Below are 10,617 nucleotides of genomic sequence, written 5' to 3'. Positions count from 1 at the left end.
TTTAGGGCCTGTGCTTAGAGAAATTTGTAGGTTCTGCTTTTGTGTGCTTACAAAGCTCCTCCTTGTTGCTAAGCCACCTGGCTGTGAGGAAGCTTAAACAGCCATATAGAAGAATGGCAGGGTCCCAGATTATTAGTTTAAGCTGAGTTTCAGGCCAGCAGCCAGCCCAGCTACCAGTTCTATGATTGAAGCATTTTGAACCTTCCAACCGTCCGTATTACAGCCCAAACTATGTTGGATAAAAAGCCTGTCTCATTATCTTAGAAAATCATGATATTAAAACATTTAACCTCAGAGAAGGTATGCAAGCACCAGAACAAGTGGTAGGAATCACAATAACTATGTGTACAACTCCTGGATATCTCAATAAGAAAAGGGAAGGGAAAGGGAGAGAAAAAAATGATAAAGAGCAAATCAGCAGGAGCTGAGGGTGCGTTGTTTCCCAGAAAGCAAACTCTGAGTGGGGGATTTAAAGTTTAGATATCTGTTTTCCCAATGAAACTACTTGATGTGAAGTAATACTAGACATTTTGAAGTAATATAAAGTAATTTTTAATCACAGTTTCAGTGAGAGTAGTGCAGGAAACCCTTTTCTGAATTGTTTTGCTGTATCCCTGCCTAGGGTCAGAGACAGAAACCTTTGAAGTAGCATCCAGTTCTCAGCATATAATGATCTAAATACCATCTGATCATCATTTGTTTATTTTTTTCTTTGCTTATTTTGGAAATACTTTCAAAGTAAAGTTAGGAAGAAAAGATACCTAACTTGAATGTTGTTTCAATCTAGTGGGACCTTTGGGGTGAAATTGTTGAATGAATTCATGTGCTTTGAAAAGTTTTTATGATTTTTAATGAAGTTTAAAAGCTATAAAGGAGTGAGATTAGGACTGTAAAATCCTTTATTCTTAACATTTTCTCTTTGAACAGATTTAGTTCATTTGTCTATTTGAAGTAGAAATCTAATTTGGATTGACTTTTTATTGTTTGTCAAAAAGAGAGAGAAGTTTGGGAAAAATTTCCTAGACACACAAAGTAACATTAAATTGTGCAATGACAAAGAACTGCTATGCACTAATTTTAGTTAAATGCCTCCATTAGAAAAATTAACATCAAGTAGCATATAAGAACACTTGAGACTTTCATACATCATTTATTAAATCCAGATGTTATATAGTTCATTGGAAAGTGTCTACTCCAAAAATGTTTAAATGAGAAAGTAAAAGACACAACATATAACTGGAGATACTTCAGAAAAGTATGTATTTTTATCTTTGTTTTTCAAAAAATTATAGAACCTAGTTACTGTGTCATTGTGAGTGAGTTATTGCGTAGTCCATTCAGATTGCAATAACAAATAGAGTAGAGGAGATGACTTAATAATCATTTCTTTTTCACAGTTTTGGAGACTGGGCTGGAGCAATAGCACAGCGGGTAGGGCGTTTGCCTTGCATGCAGCCAACATGGCTGACCTGAGTTCGATTCCTCTGCCCCTCTCGGAGAGCCTGGCAAGCTACCAAGAGTATCTTGCCAGCCTGGCAAAGCCTGGCAAGCTACCCGTGACGTATTTGATATGCCAAACACAGTAACAACCAAGTCTCACAATCAAGAAGTTACTGGGCCCACTCGAGCAAATTGATGAACAATGGGAGGACAGTGACAGTGACAGTGGAGACTGGGAAATTCAGGATTAAGGCACATACAGTGTCTGATACTATCTTCATTTCTAGTTCATTGACAGTTGTCTATGTCCTAACATGGGAAAATAACAAGAGAGTTCTCCAGGGTCCCTTTATTTAATGAACTAAATACCAATCATGAGAGCTTTATCTTCATTACCTAATTACCTTCCAAAGATTTCACTTCCAAAATATTAGATAGTGTGTGTAGAGAGGGGAGGAGAGTTAGTCTCAGCATATATTTTTAGGGGACAAAAACATTCAGCCTGTTGACTTGGGAAAGAAAGTTAAATACTGAGCATTACATTTTGAGGTACTTATGTAGTTAATTAATTGAAAGAGAGAGTGTGTTTTGTTGTTGACAAAGCCTGAGATTTGAGTCTGCACACCTAGGCTACAATTTTAAGCATTTCTTGCTGGTATTGTTACCTCAGACAAGGAAACTCCTTTGAGTTTGCCTTGTTTTCTATACTTGTAAAATATAAAAGAAAATTATTTCAATGGTGTGTTGTAAATGTTAAGCAAATTAATGTAAATATAAGTTCTGAAAATAGGTAGTCAGATATTAAATCTTTTTTTGTTATTTTGGAGCACACCTGGCAACGTTCAGGGGTTATTCCTGACTCGGCACTCAGGAATTACTCCTAGAGGTGCCGGAGAACCATATGGAATGCTGGGGATTGAAACTGAGTCAGCTGCATGCAAAGCAAATTCCTTACCCACAGTATTATCACTCCAGCTCTGTGATATTAGATTGTTAATAGTAGATATTTTTATTTGCTCTCATTGAGAAGGAAGTCATCAAAGGAAATCTAAATTAGTAAACAAAAATAAAAGTTTAAAATCCTTTTTTTAAGAGGAGAATAAAAGAAGAAAACAATTAAAAGGTAAACAGGAAAAGTTGCTTAAAAATAATTTTCAACTAGAATAAATATGATGAATATTATTCAGTAGTGGTTCATTTGCAGATTATACTAGTTTCCAATTTTTCATAGTGGTTGTTTTAACATACAATTGTAGTTGGATGATAATGATGTTCTTCCTTGACCACTTGACTTCCCGTTAATCAATGATTTTCTTGAGCAGGCACCAGTAACGTCTCCATTTGTCCCTGTCACGTGCTAGTATAGCCCAATGGCGTCTGTTTGTTCTAGAAACACTAAGAGCCTCAAACCGATCGTTCAGGGTCTTGACGAAGAAGTCTGACCATCTGGTAGGTGGGCAGCCATGCAGTCTTTTGATGTCCCGTGGAATCCAGTCAGTAATGGCTCTAGTCCAGCGGTTGTCTTCAAATCTCATTACGTGTCCAGCCCATCTGATTTTTGACACCTTGGCAAACGAGACAGTGTCCCTGATTCTTGACTGTCGATGGAGGTCGGAATTCCGGATCCTTTCCTCTCATTTGAGTGAAACATGATACTCCAAGCATAGCTCTTTAGATTCCTCTTTGGAAGACCCAAGCAGTGTTCTCATCCTGTTTTCTTAGGGCCCAGGTCTCTGAGGTGTATGTTAATGCAGGAAGTACAGTGGAATTGAAGAGATGTGCCTGGAGCCGGAGGTTCTTCATCCTCTTAGCTATTTCTTCGGCGCTCTTGAAGGCGTTCCAAGCCACTCTCTTTCTCCTGTGCAACTCAGGTGCCAGGTCATTTGTCATGTTGACTTCTCAACCTAGGTACACATAACTGTTGCATTCGGAGATGGTCGTTCCTTTGAGAGAAAATGGAGCATCAGGAACAAGGCTGATTCTCATAAGCATTGTCTTCATGAGATTCAGCTGTAGTCAGACCTTTCCACACTCACGGTTGAAGTCGGCCAGCATTTGTACTGCTTGGCTAATGTTTGGTGTTGTTAGAACGATATCATCAGCAAAGGGGAGGTGATGTAGTTGCTGACCATCTATCTTCATCCCATTCCTTCCCATTTCAGTCATCACATGATGTTCTCAAGGGTGGCACTGAAGAGTTTTGGTGAAATGGTATCACCCTGCCGAACCCCTCTCTTGACATGGATGATCACTTCTTTGTAGAATGGTGAGATCCTGGTAGTGAATCTGTAATACAGCTCATGGAGGATCCTGATGTATTGAGTTTGAATGCTCTTATTGGCTAGGGCTTCAATGACCACTTCCATCTTAACAGAATCAAAGGCCTTCTTTAAATTAATGAACGTTAGACAGAGTGGCATCTTGAACTCCCGAGAAACCTCATTGAGCTTGGTTATTGTGTGGAAATGGTCGATGGTGCTGAATCCTTTTCAGAACCCTGCTTGCTTGCATGGTTGTCCTTCATCTAGTGTTCTGCCAATCCTATTCAGGATGACTCAAGTGAACAGCTTGTAGATGACAGACAATGGGCAGATTGGGTGATAGTTGCCAATGTCGTGGATGTCTCCCTTCTTGTACAGTACTACAGTCCTGCTGGTTTTCCATTGGGACAGAACCTTGCATTCAGACAGGTAGCGTATGAAGAGCCACGCCAGTGTATTGATGAGTACTGATGGCATGTTCTTCAGGTGTTCAGGTCTGACCTTGTCTGGGCCAGGTGCTGTTCATTTCTTTACTGATCAAATGGCATGCGGGATTTTGGAAGGGAGAATGTTGGGAACAACATGTCCATCCTGTGGAATTTGGTATGTCAGCAGGTGGACATGGCTATCGAAGATATTCCTTTTAGTTATAAATTCATTTTCAATATTTAAAGGAAACTGTTGTACAAGAAGTATCCTGAGAACTGGGTCAAATTCTAGAATTATAGAATGCTATACAGTTATATAATGGTACATTATAGATACACTATAGTGGAAGAATGTTGGATAACATTGATTTGTCCTTGCTCCCCCGAATATAGCTTAGGCTTATTCAGTTACTCCCTGCAACAGTACTCTCAAGGCACACCCTGTTCCATCAGGCACTAATAATCCTATATTGTTTTTCTCTTTTCTCTATGTCCTCTGCATGGTTTAGCAGTGTCATTTTTGTATAGACACAGAAAAACAGTTGATTCTATGCTTTTGTAACATGGGAGTTAATTGACTCTGAATAATATTTACTCCTGGGCATCCATCATATTTACTTGACTTAAGCCTCAGTTGCCCTTACTTCCTAACACCCCCAAAAAGAGGGTTCTGGCAAGGGACAATGATGGACCTAGGGCAAGCTGTAAGCAACCCTGGTTTTGAAAAGGGACAAGTTAAGAATAATGTTAAGAGCTTGCTCCTGGAACTAACTCTGTCATGACCCCAAAAGAAGTAACTGCTGGGGTTAGGAAAGACTAACTGGGCCTGAGGACTGTGATCTAGGATATATAGCAAGATCTCCCTAGGAAGAGCCACCCTTTAAGCTAAGTATACCTTTTACTTTGTTCATACAAAATGACTAGAAATATAAGTAAGTAAATTTAATATAATTGTTTAAATGAATTACTATTCGATATGCCAGACACAGTAACAACAAAGTCTCCAAAGGAGACGTTACTGGGCCCGCTCGAGCAAATCGACGATCAACGGGAGGGCCTTTACCTTTGCCTTTACCTAACTAAGGAAAGGAGAAAGCAATACGCCCCCACCCTTGAATGGATCTCCTAGTAATATAGAGTAAGATGAGATTTTGTCCTTGAGTTAATCTCCTAGAAGAACTTCCCCTGAAGGAAGGGCTTTACATCTGTTTATTGTTATTATCATGTTCAACCCCACCTATGTGTACCCTGACCCACCAGAATTTCTATATAACTGCTGTGTAAGAGGAAAGAGAATAAAAGAAAATAAAATGGTCCCTGACTACCAATCAGCCTGTGGCTCCTGTTCCTCCATTACCCCATTTCTTCATTCTTTTTTTCTCCTGTCACCTTTGGCTGACCTGGGGAGGCAGTTCTTGGCCACCAAACATACTCATCGTACACCCACAGTTTTTTAACCCATAGAAGAATATATAAAATGTTTTACACATCAAATGTCTTTGTATACTTGCTGCATATAAATGCAGTTATGTATCCCACATTATAAGTTTCTTAGAAATAAATTGTGGATGATAAATTCATACTGCAGTGGTGCTGTCTCAACATTTGTTACACAGCTAGATTGTTATATCCACTAATTCTATCTGCAAAATAATTTGATATTGCAGAGTAATTATAAATTAGGCTTTATACTTGGATCAGTAAATTCAAAGCAGATTTCAGACATGTCCAACTTGGGAGTTAATTTACTTTGATCTTTGAAAATGACAGTTACAAGATTAACATATATAATACATATGCATGCATATACATATATAATTATGCTATCGCTCCAGCCCATACATATATAATATATATTATAATATTTAGTCAGTACTTTGTGTTGGATTTCAATGACCTAATAAACAACAATAAAGTTTTATCTTTGTACAAAACATATAAACCTTTTAGCAATGTTTCAGATAATACAAAGAGCCTAACATGTAATTTTACATCCACAAAATTTTTTGTTTGAGAATATTCACACATTTCATACTTATCTATCTGTAATTTAAACTGTTGCAAATAACTGACATTCATAAGCATGCTATTATTAACCTAAGAGATTTTTTAAACAGTCTAGTACAAAGGCCTCTAGTATTAGATGTCTCAAAAAGTTAATAACTAATCACTATTTCTAGACAAAGTCAATAGGCTAAAATTTAAGAGCATGAATATTGGGACTGGAGAAGAGAGTACAGTGGCTAGGACATATACCTTGAATGTTACTGGCCCTGGTCTGATCCCTAGTACCAAATGGTCTCCTTGAGCACTACAGGGTGTGACCAGGAAGCCCCCCAGCCCTGCCACCAGTGTGACTTCAGTGACACCTTCTCCTCCCCACTACCCTCCTCCACACACACACACACACACACACACACACACACACACAAACACACAAACACACACACGTACCACAGGGCCTGAGAGTACCACATCCTCAGGCTGAGCATTGAACCACCAACCACCAGCCAGGTTGACTAAGAATCCCCAGAAGGAATCTCTCAGGGCCTCCTAAGCATATCTTGGAAGTGATGCCACAGCATGCAGAAAAAAAAAGTGCACCAAGTCTTTTTATTTTGAGAGATATGTCACTTTAAATTAGGGTGAAAACATAGGGTTTGACAATTCATCTCATGAATACAAATAAGGAAAACTCTGTATGAGGGCTAAATGGGAAAAAATGTATAGACTGCTTGGATAAAGCTCATGTTCATCTAGCTATTCTACACAGAGCATTAAATGAATTTCTGAATTTCTTTAAATGCTTTCTTATAATTTAAGAAGTCTTGGGAGGCTTTCATTGATCAGATATATGGATATGTGGGTGGTTTTGCCAGAATGTCTCCTAGTGTGAAAAGTAAACTGATCTTTGGAAATCTATTTTCTATATCGAGTCTATTATGGAGAGAACCTCTAGAGATGGTATCTTTAGTTTTGTTTGTTTGAATCATGGCAGCTATTTCAAGAACTTTCTGCTTTCTCATAGAATGAAGACAAACACAGAGATGGTGTGTCTGCGAAATTTCAAAAGGTGTAGGCCTCCTGATTGAAGTGCAGCAAAGTCACTTGATTCTTTTCTTTTATTATTATAGTAAGTATAAATATTAAAGTGCATTATTTTTATCTGTTCATTACATGTTCCATTTTTGTCATATCATGAATATGAGTATGAATAAAACCCTAACTGTTAGCTGGCAAAACCATTACAAATGATCTAATTTACTCTTTTAGTCTTTTACAAAAAAGTATTTTGCAACATCCTAATGGATGGACATCTTACTTGTAAACCTAGACATGGGAAAGGAACTGAACTTTTTCACAGAATTGGAAGTTCTATGGATGATCCACTATAAATTAAATCAAAATATAACTTTCTAAAATGTCTATGCACTTTGTTCTACTTTTAGGGACTAGAGCAATAGTACAGCAGGCAAGGTATTTGCTTTGCACGCAGCCTACCTGGGTTCAATCCCTAGTACTCCATATGGTCCCCTGAGCATGGCCAGAAGTCATCCCTGAGCACAGAGCCAGGAATAGCCCAAAAACAAACAAACAAACTTTGCTATACTTTTTTATAGTGTAGGAGCACTGCTATTTATTCAGCCATTTATTATTTATTCATGATTGAATTTGGTTATGAACTCCACATTACTTTTTTTTAATTTTTTAATTTTATAATTTAGTTAACAATGTTTGATTTTATTCAATATTCAAACACCATTCCCACCCGATTACACCTTCCTACCACCAAATTCAGGATGTTTCCATCCCCAACCCCAATCCCTGTCCCAAAACACAACCGAAATAATATATTTTGTACTGTCTGTTATGAAGAACTGCTAAACATGCTTACAAAAAAGTGTTCATATACAAAACAGTGTGAAGATTGTTCTATTTTGGCAGGAGCCATTAAGACATTCTATAATATATATTTATCCCTCTATGATTTGTTGCCTACTACTGAACCCCATCAAATGTAGTGTGGTAATTATGGAGAATGGATAGGGAGTGTTTTATGATGTGTCCAGGAATATGTTTACTCATATGTGAGGCTCGGCCTGAGCTTGGGGAGTGGCCTTGAGCATGGTGGTGGTTGGGTTGTGGAGAGCTGCCAGAGCTGGGTCCCTTGGGGTGGGGAGGGCCTTCACCCATTCCCCTCTGGGGCACCCTGTGTGAAGCAGCCTGGTGCAAAGTCCGGTGCCATAGTTATAGGGGCCTCATATTATGCTCCCCTTCAGGAGAAGCAGCCATGTAATCTATACAGTGGCTGATGGCAAGATTATCTGGCGCCGGCAAGAGGTGGCCTATGGGCATGACCCATGGGTCGATGGAGACTGGGGAAAGCAGGCAGATGATCTCCACTCCTGGTCCCATTGAACCCAGAGTCCAAGATCACAAAGTCCCGCATTACCTGGGTTCCATAGGACTTCACTCATGCATGAGGCTCGGCCCGAGCGCATGGGGAGCAGCAGCCTTGAGCGTGGCAGTGGTTGGGTTGTAGAAGTTTCTGGCTGCCGGAGCTGGCTCCCTTGGGGCGGGGAGGGCTCTCACCCGCCCCCCTCTTGTCAACCTGTACCTGTGGGGCAAGTGCACCAGCAGCCTGATGGTGCCTTCAGACTTTCAGATACCCCAAAATTGCTGCTATGCCTTTGGCCAGATTCCAACAACTTGGGGCCAAGTTTACCAAGAAATTAAAGGGCCAAAAGTTAGTATGTGGGAGACAAACCCACAAACCACCTCTGGCTGAGCTATATAAGCTTATTTATTATTATTATTAACTATTGGCCTTATTTCAGAGACCCAAAAATCTCAAAAGAGATCAAAAGATGCAGTTAGGGCCTATAGTGCAGAGGTAGGCAGGAACCCGTGACTGAGAGCTCCAGGCCTGCTTGGAACGGGACTGGGCCTCCTCCCCCAACGTCCCCAGTTTTCCAGTATCTTGTCAGTCACATCCACAAACTGCCCCTGGCACCATGTAATCTCATCAACGGCCAAGAGCCAGGGACTATAAACTAAAACTCCTGAAAGAGAGCGCCACAGAATGTCCTGACCCTGCGCCAGGCTGTCTTCACAAGAGCGCCCCAGAGCGGGGTGGGTGAGAGCCTGCCCCACCCCAAGGGACCCAGCTATGGCAGCCAAAAAACTCACAACCCAACCACCACCATGCTCAAGGCAGCTCCCCATGCACTCGGGCCAAGCCTCATGCATGAGTGAAGTCCTACAGAACCCAGATAATGAGAAACTTTGTGACCTTGGACTCAGGGATCAACGGGACCAGAAGTGGAGATCCTCTGCCTGCTTTGCTATACTTTTGGAGCAAAACCTTTTTCCCTGAGTAGTCAGTCACACCTGTGTAAAGATCAATTAACAGTTTCTCCAGTGATCTTTGATCTCAGTTGATAATCATCAATTATCTGTGTTCTCAGTAGAAAAAATTTATAGCTAAGAAGTTCCTGATTATATTTGTTGTTCACTTAGTGTTTTACCCACAACTGAGCATCAGTTCCAGGTGTGATCTCAACCGACAGGTAGTCATAAAAGGACTGTTGCTACCTGTGTTCTCCTATTAATATGGTCACAGATTAGAGTCATAGCTATATTTAGCATAATGTATTTTTGGCATAAAGATAACAAATGGTTGTATATAGCATAATAGATATCTGTTACATGATTAGCTAATACCCTGGTATTGTCACATTCATTCACTGTTTTTTTTCTGCCATCTCCACTCTGTTTATCATATTTAGGATTTAAATCCAAGACTTTCTGTTTATCTCCTATAATCCTCTTGTTTTTTTTTTATTTTTATCTTGCTTTGAGACACAATTATAGTTAACTGCAGTGGGTTGAGACAGATGGGAGGAACAGAGTTAGAAATAGACCCACTGAACCAGAGTAAAGGAGGGAACCGTGGAGTTATATAACCAGCCATGGGTCCGAAGAGGAAGCTGAATCCACATAATATGGCATGAGGCCCAGAGAAGATGCAGATAAAGTGGTGCTCCAGTCCTGCCATCAAAATTAAAGATTATGGGGTGCCCTTCCATGTGGGAGAGCATGCAGAGGGTAAGGTTTGAGTAAGATGATTAGGAATATGTTGATGCAGAAGAGAAAAAGAAAGATAGTAATACTATATCATAGCCCCTGTAATGGAATTTTCAGGTTCAAAGCAAAGTATTAGTTACAAGAAGGACTAGTAAGAGCAAAAGAGGCTTTCACGGGTGTGTTACCACTTTTAGAGTAACTAAAGAAATTCAGACCTTAATGATCAACCATCCGACCTAAGAAAGTGGAAGAGACACAGACTGTATTGAAGTCTGGGCAAAAAATGACCATGCTACTGTAAATGTTATTCTTTTTCTAAAAAAAAAAACAAAACTCACCAAATATGCTGTTGGCTTTAAATATTTCCCTTTATCACTTCCTTTTAATCCTTGACTTATTTT

The sequence above is a fragment of the Sorex fumeus genome, unplaced genomic scaffold (genome assembly GCF_029834395.1).
Source record: "Sorex fumeus unplaced genomic scaffold, SorFum_2.1 ptg000047l, whole genome shotgun sequence".
NCBI classification, from domain to species: domain Eukaryota; kingdom Metazoa; phylum Chordata; class Mammalia; order Eulipotyphla; family Soricidae; genus Sorex; species Sorex fumeus.
The sequence above is the reverse complement of the archived record's forward strand: the minus strand, read 5'-3'. Positions refer to the sequence as shown.